The sequence below is a fragment of the Gorilla gorilla genome, chromosome 14 (assembly GCF_029281585.2).
Source record: "Gorilla gorilla gorilla isolate KB3781 chromosome 14, NHGRI_mGorGor1-v2.1_pri, whole genome shotgun sequence".
NCBI lineage: Eukaryota > Metazoa > Chordata > Mammalia > Primates > Hominidae > Gorilla > Gorilla gorilla.
In genome coordinates, this window is record NC_073238.2 from 103,975,025 (window position 1) to 103,992,735 (window position 17,711).

Consider the following 17,711-nt stretch of genomic DNA (forward strand, 5'->3'; position numbering starts at 1 on the left):
AGAGAAAAGGCTTTCCGTATTTCCCCATTCAGTATGATACTAGCTGTGGGTATGTTGTATATGGCTTTTATTATGTTGAGGTATGCTCCTTTTATATATTGTTTTTGAATGGATTTTATCATAAACAATGTTGAATTGTATCAAATGCTTTTTTGGCATCAATTGAAATGATCAGCCAGCCGCGGTGGCTAGCGCCTGTAATCCTAGCACTTTGGGAGGCCGAGGCCAGCGGATCACGAGGCCAGGAGATCAAGACCAACCTGGCTAATACAGTAAAACCCCGTCTCTACTAAAAATACAAAAAACTAGCTGGGCGTGGTGGGGGGTGCCAGTAGTCCCAGCTACGGGGGAGGCTGAGGCAGGAGAAAGGCGTGAACCTGGGAGGCGGAGCTTGCAGTGAGCCGAAATTGCACCACTGCACTCCAGCCTGGGCGACAGAGTGAGACTCTGCCTCAAAAAAGAAATAAATAAATAAAATAAAGAAAAGAAATGATCATATGGTTTTTGTACTTCATTCTGTTGCTATGATGTAGCACATTTATTTTCATATGTCAAACAATCTCTGCATCCCAGTGGTAAATCCCACTTGGTCAGGATAAATAATCTTTCCAATGTATTGTTGAATTCAGTTTGCTAGTATTTTTTTATTTTGAGATATCTTTGGTTTTGGTATCAGAGTAATACTGGCCTCATAGAATGAGTTTGGAAGTATCCCATCCTCCTCTGTTGTTTGGAATGGTTTGAGTAGAATTGGTACTAGTTTTTCTTTAAATGTTTGGTAGAATTCAGCAATGAAGCCATCAAGTCCCAGGGTTTTCTTGTTTTGTTTTGTTTTGTTTGTTTTTTTACTGGGAGACTTTTCTTACTGATTTTCTCTTTTTTGCTTTTATTTCCTACTTGAAAGTATATATGTGCTTATCTTTATTCCCAATCTCATAATCTTTTGCCTTTAATTTTAATGCTTTTTCTACCTTCTTCACACGGATTCTGAGACTGTTGAATTTTAAGATTCCTTTTTTAAATGCATATATTTAAAGTTATAAGTTTCTTTTCAAGTAGAAATGTATTTGCACCCCCATAAGTTTAATGTGTTATATTTTATTAATATTAATTTCAAGCTGTTTCTAATTTTTACTGTAGTTTTTTCCAGCCACTTAATATAATTTGGTTGTTTTGTTTCTAAATATTTGTGCTTTTTTCTGTTATTGTTTTTATTGTATTAATTTGTAACTTATCAAGGCACTTTTTGTATAAATTCTTTTTTATTATTAATTTATAAACTTTATTTTAGAGAACTTTTAGGTTGACAGTAAAATTTAATGAAAAATACAGAGTTCCCATGAACCCCACACTATAAAAATGCACAGCCTCTTTCACTATGGACAAACCTCAACCAGAGTAGTACACTTGTAAAAATTATGAACCTACATTGACACATCATTATCAACTAAGTCCATAGTTTACATTAGGGTTGTACCACAGTTTAATTATTCATTCACCTGTTGAAAGACATCTTGGTTGCTGAGGCAAATGTCCATGTGGAGGCTTCTGTGTAGACATAAGCTTTCAGTTCATTTGGCTAAATATTAAGGATCATGATTTCTGGATAATATGGTTAGAATATGTTTAGTTGTGGGAATGTACCACTTTGCATTTCCACAAGCAATCCATGAAAGTTTCTGTCATTCCACATCTTCAGTAGCATTTGACACTATCTCTGTTTCAGGTTACAGCAATTCTAATACATGCATAGTGGTATCTTATTGCTGTTTTAATTTCCAATTTCCTAATAATATATGACATTAAGTTTTTTTATAAACTTACTTGCAATCTGTGTATCTTTTTTAATGGAGTGTCTGTTGAGCTCTTTTGTTTATTTTTAATCAAGTTGTTCATTTTCTTTTCGTTTTATTTTTTCTGGTTTTACTGAGATATAAAACTAAAAATTGTGTGTGTGTATATATATGTATATAATGTATCATGTGACGTTTTGATGTATAAAAACATTATGAAATGATTACCATAATCAAGCTACTTAACATATTCATCATCTCAGTAGTTATATTTTTTTGCATTGTGGGGGAGAAAGAGGACATTAACACCTACTGCATTAGTGAGTTTCAAATTACAATACAGTATTATTAACTCTATTTCCCATGCAATACATTAGATTCTCAGAACATATTCATCCTGCTTAAATAAAACTTTTTATCCTTTGTCCATTTTTTATCCTTTGTCCAGAATCTCCCTATTTCCCCCACCCTCTAGCTCCAGCAACCATTATTCTGAATTCAAATTTTTAAAATAACATATGATCTACTGTTTTTTACTTTTTGACATAAACTTTAGAATAATCTAGATATTACATTTTATAAATATCATTTAGTTGGGGCTTGCTGAGTGTTGTTTAAATGTATACTCACGGATTTTTCTTTTGTGTGCTTGTTGTGTTGTTTACTGAGATAGTTGCATGAAGAACACCAACTACTTCTGAAATATTTCTGTCTATTCTTCAAGCTATTTTGCAGTTTTTCCTTTAAAAATCTTTAAACTATTTCATTGAGCATTTACAAAATTAGGGTTGTTTTAGCTTCTTGATGTTTAACTTTTTAGCATTATTAGATTGTTATCTCTAGAAATGCTTCTTCCTTTGAAGTATACATTCTCTAGTATTAATGTAGCTATACTGCTTCCTTTTTGTTAATGTTCTCACATTACGCATGTTTTTATCCTTTGCTGTCAACCATTTTATTGATATTTAATATGGTTTTCTGTTATGCCAGCATATGATTAGAATTTTGTTTCTCAGCTAGTTTGACAATGTTTGCTTTTAATTGCAGAATATATCCCATTTACATTTTATGAAATGAAGGGATTTCATATTTAAATGTACCGCTTTATCATTTTATGTTTTTGTACTATTCTCTATTCTTTTATAAGTATGTTATTTTTATGGAATACTACATGTTATAGAACAAATACATTTTTTCTTTTCTTCCTCTCTGTTAACTTGTTAATTGAAACTACTTTTACTTATATTCAATGGTTATTGCACACATTGCAATATTTGTTCTTGATTAGTAAAATGAAATCAGTATATGTCTAATTATTTCCAAAAAATTCAAAGACCTCATAATTTTTGCCTACATTTATGTCCCCTCTTAGCTTTCCCACTCTTTTTCTTGCACTTTATATTTCTGCATATATTTTAAACCTCAAAAGATATTGCTATTATTGTTCTCAGTAATCGATGTTATCTTAGATTTATTCACATATTTGCCATCTGTATTCCTTTTCATTCCTTTCTGCATTAGTTTCTATCTGGACTAATTTTATTTCTGCTTAAATAATATACTTTACAATTTCCAAGGGCAGAGCTCTGCTGGTGAATGTTTTACTCTGTTTTTGTTTTTGCCGAAAATATATTTGTTTACCTTCATTTTTGGAGAATATTTTCTGTACAAAATATTCTTGCTTGGCAGTTATTTTCTCTCAGCACTTTCAAACAATGTTTTTATTTTTTTCTTATCTCCACTATTTCTATTTGAAAATTAGCTACCATTCTTATTATTGCCTCTTTAAGGAAAATGTGTTTTCTTCTTTTTGCTTTTAAGATTTCTTTTTTTCCTTTTTTAGCAAAGTAACATAGGTGTGTTTTTATTTTGTATTTCTCCTGCCTCTGTGTGTGTGTGTGTATGTGTGTGTGTGTGTGTGTGTGTGGTGTTTTGCTTCATATTGTTTTAGATCTCCTTGTAGTTGTAGATTCACATTAGGTTTTCATAAGTTTTAGAAAATTGTCCAGTTTTATTTTTTCAAGCATTGTTTCTGACTCAAGTTTTCTCCCTTCCCTTGGGAGCTTCATTAGATCTTATCATCATGAATTGTATGTCTTTTGAATACTATTGTGTATTTAAAATCTATTTCGGATGCATCAGTTCAGATAGTTTATCTTGCTCTAACTTTCAGTGTATTTGCTCTTTTTAATGCTGTGACTACACTATTTTTAAACCAATCTTTTAAATTCATAATATGTTATTGAATTATTCAGTTCTAAACCTCCCATCTAATTGATTTTTGTTTTTCTTTGCTGAAATTCCATTTTTGTCAATATTCTTTAATATTTAAATCACAGTAATTTTAAACTTCGTCTCCAGTAACTCTATTATCTTTATTGGTTGTGGGTATGAATTACTATCTTATGCATTTCTTTCGGTTTTCGTTCATTTGGACCTCTTTCTAACCACTATTTGTTTTTGAATTAAATTCTCTAAACTTATATATGGACAATTATATAGTGTGTGCAGGGTATTATTTTTCTCTGCAGAAGATCTACCTATTTTCACCACCTTGCACAGAACAAGAAATACATACCTGGTTTGTGCTTACATCTAGAGTTTAACCTTTTCAAGTCTCCCAAGTGATATCCTAGGGTATGTACAAAGGTCCTTCCTCTTATGTTGAGGGGTTCCTAAGCTCTGTATTTGTCTCTCCTGAGTGGTGAGACTGTTGAATCTATGCTTCGCTTTGTAGTTTCTGAGCAGCTGTTTTTATGCTTTCTTTATCTGAGTCATCACCTGTACTGGAACAGTGTAAAAGTTGAATAATGTCTTACAGCAATACTGTACTCACACTGTGTGGGTCATTTCTCTATGGTTTTCCTTTCTCTTAGGATATTGCCCTCATTCTTGGTTGTTCAGAAGTCATACATTTTAGTGACTGTTTTCTCAGCCAAGGGAATGCTGCAAGTCCTGGATTGCTACTCTCAGTTTGCCCCTATGTCTCGCACCTAGAATTGAATAAAGGCTCAAAAAGAAAAAGCAGCAGTAAATGCAGGGAACACCTCAATGCATGACCCTGTCCTATAGGATTGTGGCTCTGGAGTTCTGGCAGCCTTTGTTGTTTTATAAATGCCTTCAGTGATTTTTAAATATTTTATTCATCTTTTGTAGTTCTGTTCATCTGGCATCTGTCTCATGCCAGGTACACCCTGCTGAAATGGGTTTTTGTTGTCAACATCAGCTTTTCCATTTTAATCATTTATACATGTTTTATATATGAATGTGTTTGTGTGAATATATATGTACATTATTGTGCATAAATTATATATAAAGTATATACATTTCTATTCATGTATCGTATGTATATTATATATTCATGTATAATACATAAATTATTTATATATTATACATGAATGACAGATGATACAAAATATATATATTATGTATAATTTACATGAATTTTTAGTACATAGTTCCTATTTTAAATTATAACATAGAATAATCAAATTTTAGATGTAAATATGGACTAAGGGCTCTTTCCAATCAATTTCAAGTACATTTCTATTCCATATATCTATTAATTTAATAAGAATCTAGGTGGTTATTGCTGTTGTTTTTGTTTAATAGCACTATACTCAAATTTATATTTATATTTAAAAAAAGTTTTGCATGCATTATTAAAATAGTAACTGAATGTAAAGTACAATTATAATAATGAAGATTTTCTACTTTGACAAAATGAACTTTCAAAAATTTGACTTTGATTTAATAAATTCCATTAAAAATTCAAAACATTTATTAGTATTTATTCTTACTGATTTTCATTCTGAATTCTCTGATAATATTGATGTAAAACTAGTCATTTGTGGAAGGTTTCTGATAATAAAGTCAATACATAATTATTGCTTCACTTTGCATGTATGTGCCAAATACTTGCAAAAATGAGCAATATTAATATGGAAGTATAATTGTGAGATTTAGATAAAACTATTTCTAACTACATATAGAATAGATAACCATTATATTTCTGTGACAGGGTTCACAGAAATAGAAATGCACTTTCTATAATTGTACCTTGTGAAAGCATCACTGTTGGGCACATTTTCTTTAAATACATTTTTTACTTTTGAAGTAAATGATGGCATTTCTTAATTAGTCTGGTGTTATTTGGTTTTCATCTTGTCAGAATTATTGGTACAACCCCTAACATGAATAACTTTCTCAAAGATTTTGTTTCTAGTTACAAATTCATGAAAAATGTCCAAAGTAAATTAAAGTCAGTAGTTAAATGTTATGTTAAATTTTATTATTTCTTTTAGTTAAACTCTGTGGGCTTTTTGCTGATAAATGTGATTATTGCCTAAAAAGATACAAATAAATAATAAATTATATAAATAGATTTAGATTTACATTATGCAATAAAATACTAATCCACTCTTTTAAACGTTTGCATATACTTTATGTACTCCACATAATGCTGTTCCACGAAGATTTCCTGCACAAATTTGCTTTCCCCTAGCCTATAATCTTCCTGCATTTTCAGTGACCTCACTGAATGGAAACTGGGCACCTCGTTCCTTCTCACAAGGTAAGGAACAGTCTTATCAAAGTAATTATAAACTTTGTTTCTGAAAAATTGAATATATGTATTAGTTGTGGGAATGAATTGCTATCTTACTCATTTCTTCTGGGTTTTTTCATTTTGATCCTCTTTCTTGCCATGCCTTGTTTTTTATAAAATTAAAACCGGATTCCTGACAGAGAAAGCAGCATCCTACTTCTATGACCCCTGGCAACAACCCGGAGTAGCTAGCTTTCCCTGCAGACTCATGTTTTATCAGTAAGCACCCTGCAGTCTACACATGCAAATGAGATGGTAGCTATGATAGCTTCTGGGGAAGATGTTAGCTTCTTGGGGAGGTCAATAAAAGAAAGACAGGTTTGATCTCCTTTGCTTCAGATTTAGTGATGCGTTATTGTGGTAAATCTTTTCGTTTCACATGCATCCACTAATACATGACACTTCATCAGAGACTCAAAGTCCAATTGGGAGGTATAGCAAATCCTCCAGCTTGTGCTAATGAAAATATAAATAAAACATTTTTAAAATAAAAACGTTTAATATATATTAAACTGGAGGTAAAAGGGACTTTGAGTATGAGCCAGGATCCTCCCAGGCAAGTCATGATGTGTGACTTGTTCATGATACATAGGTAAAGTGTGATTATTTGAGAAATATTAAACATCATTGTTCCAGATCGAGGTGAAAACATAGACTATCTAGTTATCAGCATTAGCATACAATATAAACAATAGGCATTTTAAACAATGGATTATTTCAAAATATCAATTTGGCAGCTATATGGAATCCTCCACATTGCTTATTGAAAATATTAGTAAAAGTCTTATAGGGAAATATATTTACATCAACCAATGCATCAAAATCAATGTGATACCTTTATTTCAAAAGATATTATAAATAATATATGTGTTTCACTCTGCCCTATAGCAAAAAACTGCTAGCAATGTAAAAAGGGATACTTTGCAAAGAGTTTAATGAGTGAAATAGATACACAGGAAGAAGCAAAGTGTAGTGAAACCACAATAAATAGTGCAATGCCTTCTGGTTGGTAAAAATAGGTGTCTTTACGGTGCAGGCCAAAAGGGGCCAAGGGTTGAAGAAGAGAGGGGAATCCAGAAAAAGAGCTGCATGGGGAGGCAGCCAGCCAGGAGCTGTTTATTTTGGTCCAGGGACACATCCAGGACATGAAAAAAATGATGGCTAATATTTACCTTGACCTCACTCTATTCCCTCCTACTGATCTCCCTCTGGGGATGCCTATTGGCAGCTATTACCTGGAAGAGAGAGAGCAACAATCCAGCCAGCATCCTGGGGACAAGGAGAGGGATGAACAAGGATAAGGAATAGCTCTGAAGAGAAAAACAAAAGATAACCAGCACGATGTTGTTTCTTTCTTTTACATCACGAAAATATATAATTGAATTTACTTTGATTTCTGTCTCTGCTGCCAGAAAAATCTAATTTAAATTATATTTTTCTTTTATTAATTTATATCAAGTACTGTTTTTGAAAAGCATTCTCAATTCATTTGAAGAATTAGGATAGAAATATTGATCTAAGAAAATGAATAATTGAAGATTAATATTTTAATTTTTTAACATTATCTTGTAGACATTTTTCTTAATCATTATCCTTGTGGTATGTACAGTGACTAAGAAAACAAAGAGCATTTCTTGACATTCAGAAGGTGACCCAGCACTCACTGTAGGCCATGTTGTTCTCTTATGTAACAATTCCACAAAATTTCAACCTCAGACCAATCCTAAATCCATGATAAAATGAGACAAAGCAAGGCTACTTCATGAGTTTATCTAAGCAGAACAAAATCTAGGTTGCTCCTCAGCCCACAAAATAACAGTATTTCCATTCTTTTGCTAAACTAGTGACAGCTACTTCTTTTTTAACCAATCATAAAATTACCCCTGATTTCCTTTCACGTCAACCAGCGTATTAAAATCAATGTGAAATTCTTATTTTGAAATACATAAAATATATTCAAACTAGCAGAAAACCTTGCTTCCTTGGACCTTCTGCCAAATCACCCAAACTAAGTCCAAATCCTATAAAAGATTATTTATTTTTTAACCATCTTATCGTGACACCCAACAATTCCCTATAGTAAGCAGTCATACTCACTTCAAAGAGTAATAAATCCATTTTTTTAAACTACAGCTGTGTTCTTGGTGGTCTTTGGCTAAAGGGCATTAAAATAGCTACTCCTGTAGAGAAACTCCTCTGCACCGTAAGCATTACTTGTATTCCAGCCTGCCTTTCTTAAAATGATACAAGATGATATGAGAAACCTGTCAATATAGCTTTTATAAGATCTGTTATATCTTGAGCTGCTAAAATTGGGACTTTTTTAAGTAAATAAATCATAATCATGTAGCAAATATTTCAAAAGGACAATTGCTAAAACCTTTTTAATAGCTACAATTGTAGGTTAATTATCAAAATCCCCTGATAATATTCATTGCTTGCAGGTATGGTTCACTTCAGTGGAAAATGGTGTTAATTGTAGAACAAGAAGATGACAAGCAATTAGATGTCTTCCTGAAGGAATTTTAAAAGCCTAATCTTTATATTAAAATAGATTAAAGAAAAAAATATTTGGGGAGATAACGAGAATTGCGTTTCAAATGGTTAATCCAGTGCATTGCCAAAAGTGGCTTTTAGAATTCATATATTAAAACACATATGAGTTGGAAAAAATACATATTTTTTAAATCTCTGTAAGTCTGAAACATTTTTAGATCTGTTTTATGATTGATACATTAAGAGACTTCATAGGTTTTACTGTAAAAATCAAAATGTTATTTTATTAGGAAATTTTTGCAAGGTTCTGTATATTTTGAACTAAAGTGCTTTTTCACAAACAGATACAGGCAATATGTTCCAAAGCTTGTACCTGTGATGTAGACCCATTCATTATTTACTGTATGCGACTGAAGCAAATTATTTAATCTTTTAAAATCTCAGTTTCTTTATCCTAAAATAAGGATTAGATTTATTAATTCACAGATAATTCTTATATCAAGGAGGTGGTGCTGATGCTATTGTTATTAGGCCTGATGCTCTGGGTTTTATTAACGGTAGGGGTAGCCACCAAATCAGCATATTTGCAATTGTTTTCTTTTCTGGGCACTTTTTAAAAATAAGGACTCAGAATAATGTGCTTCATTTCTTCCCTAAACATTTTTTCCCTCTAAAAATTTATGGTAAGATTTAGAACCTGCCAGAAAACAGAGACCTGCCAAACAGAAACAGAAACCTGCCAAAAATATACGTAAAAATATTAAATAAAATTTACTAGGAGAAGCCACAGAATTGGAATCCTCAGAGTTTAGGCCACTCCTTTCACACTTAATTCAGTCAGCCCTTTAATAGCCCCATTCTTTGTCTGAAGATCAATTCACTTTGTGTTTTTTTTTTCCCTCAGAAATTCCATCATTGTGGAGCTAATTATATCTGTGTTGATGCTAATCATTAATTAGCTTATTTCTATATATTTTTTCTTATTATAGTGTCATAATACACCATGAGGTGGTTGGGTCCCATTTCCAGAACAACCAGAGTGACGTCTGAGCAATGCTCTCTGAACAAGATCTTCATGTCTGCTCCCAAAGAGGGTTGCTACATTCTTAGCTTCCCTCAATTCAATTCTTTTATGATAAAAAGAAGGTAATGTACAAACATGATAAAAAAAGATAACATGATTAACCTGTCTTGTCATTTCACTCTCCTTTAACAATGCTGTGCTGACATGTCAATTTTCCTGCATTTATAACACGATCTCATTTTTGGCTCTCCTCACTAAAGTTGGTGCTTTCCTCTTAATATATACAACAGATTTCAGGTTTGAGCAATTCCTGTCACTTACTAATCATATATTCGATACAAAAATCATAAGTTTTTGAGTTCTTATTTTGGATCAGCCACTTTTCCATTCTATTTCATTTAAGGCTTATACAAACATTTTGTATTAGACTTTATTGTCTCCATTTTATAGATGAGGGAACAAAGGTCAAGTAAATCAAATAATGTGCCCAAAATTATACAATGTTTAAGAAGCTCACAAGAGTTTGAAATTAGGTGTGTCTGTGGCTAAATTAAATGTATCATCTATTTATTATCCTATACTCCCTCATTGAGAACATTTAAAAATATGCTACATTATATTAAGGGACCTGAAATAAACACAATATAACTTGATCTGCTAATGCTGCTCTGTGTGTGTGTGTGCGTGTGTGTGTGTATATATATATATACACACACACACAAACACACACATATATGCACACACACACATATATGCACACACAATATATATCTGTATATACCCATAAATTAGTATATATGTAATCAATCATATACCTACATAAATTTTAGTCGACAACTATGTAACAGAAGCTCGGGAATTAGATTCTGAATGGCTCTCCGTGGCCAAAAGCAGACTATTCCTATTTTATTTTTATTTTTGTAGTGTGAAAGTTATAAACTTTGCCTTTGACCTTTGTCTCTCAGCATTTGTAAGAAAGGGCACAGATTTGTGAAATAATTGATTTTTAATGTTTAAATGTGAACTTTATTTTTATAAAATAATTATCCTCCCTGAGAAGTCAAGAATATTAAGTTGAAATTGTATTTTCATCCTCAACAGCATTCATTATTAACCAATTATTACTAAAAATGACAAAATAGTTTAGATGGGCTAACAGTCTAAATTTAGTCACTTGATTTTTCTTGAAGCACAACATAATCAGCAGAAAAAATGTTGATAGTTTTCTACTCCCTTCAAAAATAAAGACAAAATATAACAATTTTGGTGACAACTATTTTTCATGTAAATAAAATCTCAAATTTTTGTGACAGTGAACAAAGTGCTTATTTGATTTTAATTCTTATAATAATGCTATGAGGCAGGTACTAGTACATTAAGTTTGTAAAATAGATCGAGAACTCAGTGCAGAATCTGAAGATAGATTTCATATATCTTTTTCTTGACCACAAAGCTAAAAATGTTTTCACTAAGATTGAAATAAGTTCACCTCATTTCAGTAAGAGTGAGCCATTGTACTGCACAATTCAATAGATAATTAAACCCACGGCTCTTTATATTTTTTAATGAAAAACTATATTCTATTCTAAATATTTGCTATGTGCCTGTTTCCCACAATAAACTGTGGCCTTACTGTCATCTAAAAAAGTATCACTGAGACTTAGTAACATGACAATTATGGTACACATGGTTTTTGGGAAATAAACATTTAGTTTGTATAAATTAACTGTGAGTTAAGAAAATATGATAGGATAAAGAGAGGAGAGAAAATAAAAAATACTTTAAGTAGAAAAATGAATGGGCCACCATCGATGCCTTTTCTAGCCTCTAAGTTACAGCTTTCCAAAGCTAATTTACCATTGATATTGAACACATGGATTTGTGCCTAAAAAATGTGTGATTCTTAATTAAGGGCAGAAAATTCCTCCTCCTCTTTGCAAGCGCAAATATAATTCATGTTTCCAGTAACAAAAGAATACTTTGTATTCTTGTAAAAGAAGAGGTAATAAATATGAAATGAATTGAGAGAGTTCAATACATATTCCCCTGTGGAACTGTGCAAAAGCCACTTCACCATATGAGCAAATGAATAACAAAATTATTTTATAGCTCTCTATGCTCAATAGTTTAATGTCAATTTTAAACTTAGAGGCTAGTAAGATGATGTTAATTTAAAGTTTTCCAGTTCCTCTTCATTTCTTTCTATTGAGTAGTGTTTGACTTTTTTCTTTTGAACTCTTTAATAAAAATGAATATCCATTTTGTATTAGCATAACCTTTAAACTTCATAAGTTGATAAAGTACAAAGCTTGGTTTTATGCTGACTTCAGATATAACTATATCTTATGAGAAAGTTTTCTCACTCAGGGTTCTCTGGGGTTTCACGACCTTTGAGAATATGTGCTTCAGTAACTACCAATTGCAAGTTTGTCATTTAGGAAAAGTCAATTAGCAATAAAGCATGAATTACAGAATGATATAAAATTGTGAACTCTTCAATAATATCTTAAACCATAACACTGTATGTTGGTTAATATTTTATGCTCTTTCATCTTTAATTAGTGTGCCTCTACGATATTTAAAAACCTAAATATTTAAGTCTCAAGTATTGTCAGTTCAAATTAAAAATCAGTGTTTTATTAAAACTTTTGGTCCTTAAACATAATTTATTTGTTATGTTAATAAACATCTTATAGGAAGCTATGCAACTTTTCTTATTGATGACACCTTTTAATTTTTCTCACATTTACTCTTTTGTTTCTATTTATTTTGTCATTACCAACATTATGACATTTTTAATAATCTCAAAATTCATCTATTGCAAGGCATCTTGATTCCTTACAGGATGATATTAGATGTTTTAGTCCAAGTAATTTCATCATTCTAAATTCCCACCATCATTTAGAATATGGTAAAAATATAAAAGCCTTGAAATTAAGAAAACTATAAGTAATTCTTAGATACTTTGGTATTTGACATTAGAATGCAATTCTTTTATTGTTCAGAGACAAGAAAAAGTTTACTGAGTCTTTAAATATTTGTTTAACTTGGACTGTGTGTAAAATGTTGGTCCTCAAGTAATTCACAATTCAATGAAAAGGACAAACATAGAAAGTAGTAATTATAAAATAATCCAGTACAAGGGACAGCAAGTCACTTCTGTGAAAGACCAGAGAGCATATATTTTCAGCCTTGCAGGACACACTCTTCTCTGCAACAACTGCAAAGCTCTACTATTTAGCATTAAAGATGCTACAGACGATGTAAAGGGGAGCCTGGGTATATTCCAACAAAACTTTGAGGATGATTGAATTTGAATTTCATGCAATTTTCAAGAGTCAGATAATATTATTCTCTATTTCATTTTTTTCAGCCATTTAAAAATATTTAAAACACTCAAAATTTTGGGCTGTACAAAAACAGGCAATTGGCTGAATTTGGCCAATAAATCTACATTATTTTCCTATAGCTGCTGTAGTAAGTTACCATAAACTTAGTGGCTTAAAATAACAGAAATTTACTATCTCACAGTATTAGAGGCCAAAACTTTGAAATCAGTTTCCCTGGGTGGAAATCAAGGTGTTTTCAGGGTTCTACTCCACCCAGAGGCTTAAAGGAAAAAATCTGTGCCTTACTCCTTCCACCATCTGGTAGCTTCTGACATTCACTCCCATCTCTCAACTCTTTCCTGTGCTGAGTGGGTCCCTCCTGTAATTTTGCTGATCCTTCTGCCAGCATGTTTTTCCTTGCACTAAGAATCTCCTGCTGGTGATTAACGCTGGTTTGTTTTATACACACACACGCGCGCGCACACACACATACAAACGGAAGTTTCCTTTCTGGATTTGATAAATGAGATTATTTATTTATGGTAAAGAGGTAATTAATTAGAAGGAATAAGATCTATAATTTGATAGCACAACAGGGTAACTATAGTCAACAATAATGTAATGTATACTTTAAAATAACTGAGTATATAATTGGAATATTTGAAACAGAAAGAAATGATAAATGATAAATGCTTGCAGTAATGGTTACCCCCTTTACCCTGATGTGATTATTATAGATTGCATGCTTGTCTCAAAATATCTCATGTACCCCATGAATATATATACCTAGTACGTACCCATAAAATATTTTTTATTTTTTTTTTAAAAGAGGCAGTAAATTATTTTAAGCAATGGTGATAGCATGCGTATAACCACAGAAGTAAAATTAAATAAGTAAATAAATGATTTTAAAAATTAAAATACATTTTGGCTATGGAAGAATTTCAGTCCTTTTGGAAAATAATGTAAATAGAAAAGACCAGTGAGTTATGAGGCAGAAGAAGTAAAAACGTCCAAATCATAATGATAAGCTAAGATTTCATCCAACTGCAGTGATTTGGTAGGGTGAGAAGATATATGTTAGGTTCTGTGCTTTGAATTTGTCACCATGTCTACAGTATAGATAGATTTGTAGATAACTCTGAGTACATTTATGATTTCTTTTCCGGAGGCCAGGAATTAAAGAATGAAGACTGGATTTAGGTGATATTAGAAGTGCTCAAAGGAAAGGTTGAATTCAGTAGAGAATTACAATATTTAGGAAGCCAAGTGGACAGAATTTGAACTACTGTTAGTGGGTAGTAAACATTTGGGACAAGTCAAATATATCTCTTGGTATATTAACTAGGGTGAAAATATATGATGCTGCAAAAAATGCAGTAAAGAGTTTAGGTGACTGTCAGGAGCCCAGCTGAGGTGGGAGAGAGCTGAGCTGGCAAATATCAGCATAGCCTATAAAAGCAACAAGCCAAACATAAAAAAATAGGCCTTTAATCATTTTCTGTAGTGGAAGAAGCTAAAACTGGAGAAAGCACTGATAAAAACCTGTTTTATTTTACCTCACAGAGTTGTGCCTCAGCGAAGGGTCAGCATGGGTATGGGGTCCCCTCAGTTGAGGGAACCTGAAAGGCTCCTGCGGTTGTATGGACCCTGGAATGATGATGCAGGAGAGAGTTAGGAGTGGAAAAGTACTAGAAAAGTGTGGAAATTGTCTTCATGTTTTCCCTGTCTTTCCTCCAGTAAGGAGGCTTAGCAGAGGTGCTTGAAGAAGGCCTCCACCTAAAGCCTCAGATAAAGACACCTAGGAATGAAGGTGCCTGGGCTTGGAATGCAAATGGCGGAAGAACATGATGGACCAGAGCAGCCTGGCCTGAGTCCTTTTCTGCCATTCCCCTTGGACACTGCCATCCTCTGGCTGGGCGTCAAGCTTGCTGTGGGAAGGGCAGCTTCCACTTCGAGGCCTGTCACGTAAACCTTTTGTAATCATTTGTGGTCATACCTGGAAAACAGTAAGTAGGTTTTTAACCAGGAGTTGGACTCCTCACTCCAATACTGTTTAAAAAAATGATAATGTAAGTTTCATACATGTTTCTTTTGAGTAGCCTGTGAGAAAGGAAATTATAAATGTTTAAAATAAAGTGAGCATAACTTTGGGAATAATCAAGATTGAGTTTGAAGAATTATCGGCCTTGGTTGTTAATTGATACAAGAAAGAAAGAGAGTAATCACCCAAAAGAATGAGTAGCGTGAAAAGAACAACATCAAATATTTGAAGTTCAAAACTATTCAGAAAATATTTGGAAGGAGAGAGAGCATTCAGAAGATAGAGAAGATGAAATGAAGATGTTTGGGTTTAGACACAGGGGTACTTTGTCACAATAGAACATGAGTAGGTAATTTTGAAGAAAAATATACAGGAATAAACAGAGACAAAGAACAGGCAGCTATATTCATAAGCAAATAAAGTAAAAATGATAAAATACTACAACATTATCAAATACTACAAACTCTTCTATGAGTCTGTACAAATTGAAAAAAATGATAAGGTTCTATCCAAATAGTAAATAGATACCTCTGCATTGTAGGACCCAACATGCCTTTGACCTCTGAACCTCTGAGAACTCCGAATTCTTAGTGCTACAACCTTTTCTCTTATCAAACATGCCCTCCCACTCACCAGCAAAGCCTCCCTATCCAGCTAGGTCCATTTTCAGCTGAACCACCTGCACCCAGCTTGGTCCTCAACCTTCCCGCCTGCACAAGATCCTATTCAACCCAGTCAGTCACAACCCTCATGAGAACCAGGTTGCACCCCACCTTCCTATTAATACAAAGCCTGCCTCTCGCATCCCTCCTGTTTCACTCTGCTCCTGAGTGTAGCCTTGCACTGAATGTGGCATTCTCCTTTCTTGGGCTGTGAGTAAACGTGACTAATAATCTGCTGCTAACTGCGTCTGTTCATTGTCAAGTGTCCTGTGTTCAACCGCCTTGTGCTATTTATAATGAGGGATTCCTTCTTCACCAACAGGGTGAACAGAAAATGTCCAGAGCAATCATCCTCTGAAAATTCATATAAATGACAGCAGAAATACAAGAAGGAGATTGGATTTCAATCCTCTTGGAAACAATTGATTTGGAAGTGGTCTGTGGTCTAAAGATTTTGACAAAATTTTAGGAGCAAGTAAAGATGATATAAATATATAAAGAGACAGAACAGAAGGCAGATAGCCACATTTCAGAAAACATGGAGAAATTATACAAGTGATTCTTCCCAAGAAATTCTTCAGAAATGTCCAAAGAAAAAATTATGGACTTACAAATCTGACTGTGCGATGACTGCAAAATCCTCCTTTATCTTTCTCTCCCTGACATGCATGCAAACATACACACATACACACACACACACACACACAGATACACACACACCCTGAGATTTGCATCATTTGTCTTTAGGCTAAAAGAAGGGAAAACATTTCAAAATGATTTACCGATTTTTTTAAATGATGGGCACAGTAACCATAATTAAGTCTTCCGTATTTGGCATTGGAATGAAGGTAACGGGATCAAACCCTTCTATTTACTGCTCCTTACTCATCCAAAGACGCAGTCAACCATCAACAAACAGTTCCCTAGTATACTGCCCACAAAGTCAGCTCGTAAATTCAGGGAAAATAGTTTATAAAGGTCTCAAGGCTGTTTAAAAACACCAACACCATAAGAGAGATGGACTAGGTGGAAAAAATACACAAAGAAAGCGTAATGAACAGAAACAACTAAAATAAACAAGGCACATTCAGCAAAAATTTTAAATGTTGTATTATCTGTTATGATTTTTCTTTTATTTTTCCTTCATAAGTAAACCATTTATTTTTCCTGAAAATTTTGAGTGTATTATTTCTATCATCATTATGCTTAAACATGATGGGAAACTTACTGGGCATTACTTACAAGGCACATTTCTCCACACACTTGTTCCTTTGCTTTTCAGTAACTTTCATCTATGTAAGCACAACAGGCTCCCTTATTTTTCTCTGTTCTTCTGCAAAGTCACCTTCCATATGAAAAAACTTCCCTGGAAAGTATTGCCTTGCCACTCTACCTAAAACTTCAGTGTATTTTCCAGATATTCTATATGCCCTCTCCTGATGTGATTTGTTCTCCTTATAATTTTGCACTGATTGTTATACTATATTTATCTTGATTATTGTCTTTCTCCTCTACCAAAATGTAAGAACTGTAAGTGCAATGACATTTTTCTCTTTTATCACTGTATTCCTGGCTCCTAGAGGAGCACCTGACATGTTATGATTGTTCTTACTGAAGAAAATAAATAGCTGATTTGGTGAAAAACCTAAAACTGTCCATCATTTTATTTTTTAACTCAGTTGATTTTTTTAAACAAATGTTTTTGAATAGTTGGGGTGGGACGTGGTGGCGAAAAAAGAACCTAGATTTAATAGAAC

At 32.9% G+C, this 17,711-nt stretch overlaps 1 long non-coding RNA gene across 1 annotated transcript in view; it reads left to right on the forward strand.

Annotated features, from left to right (window-relative positions):
* Positions 1-16,862, forward strand: part of LOC134757087 (uncharacterized) — a 42,971-nt gene extending 26,109 nt beyond the window's left edge. Inside the window, exons 2-4 of the long non-coding RNA XR_010130694.1 lie at positions 6,298-6,366; positions 9,885-10,041; positions 16,277-16,862. This is a non-coding gene — a long non-coding RNA (uncharacterized lncRNA). The remainder of the gene's footprint in view (positions 1-6,297; positions 6,367-9,884; positions 10,042-16,276) is intronic.
* Positions 16,863-17,711: the final 849 nt, after the last annotated feature.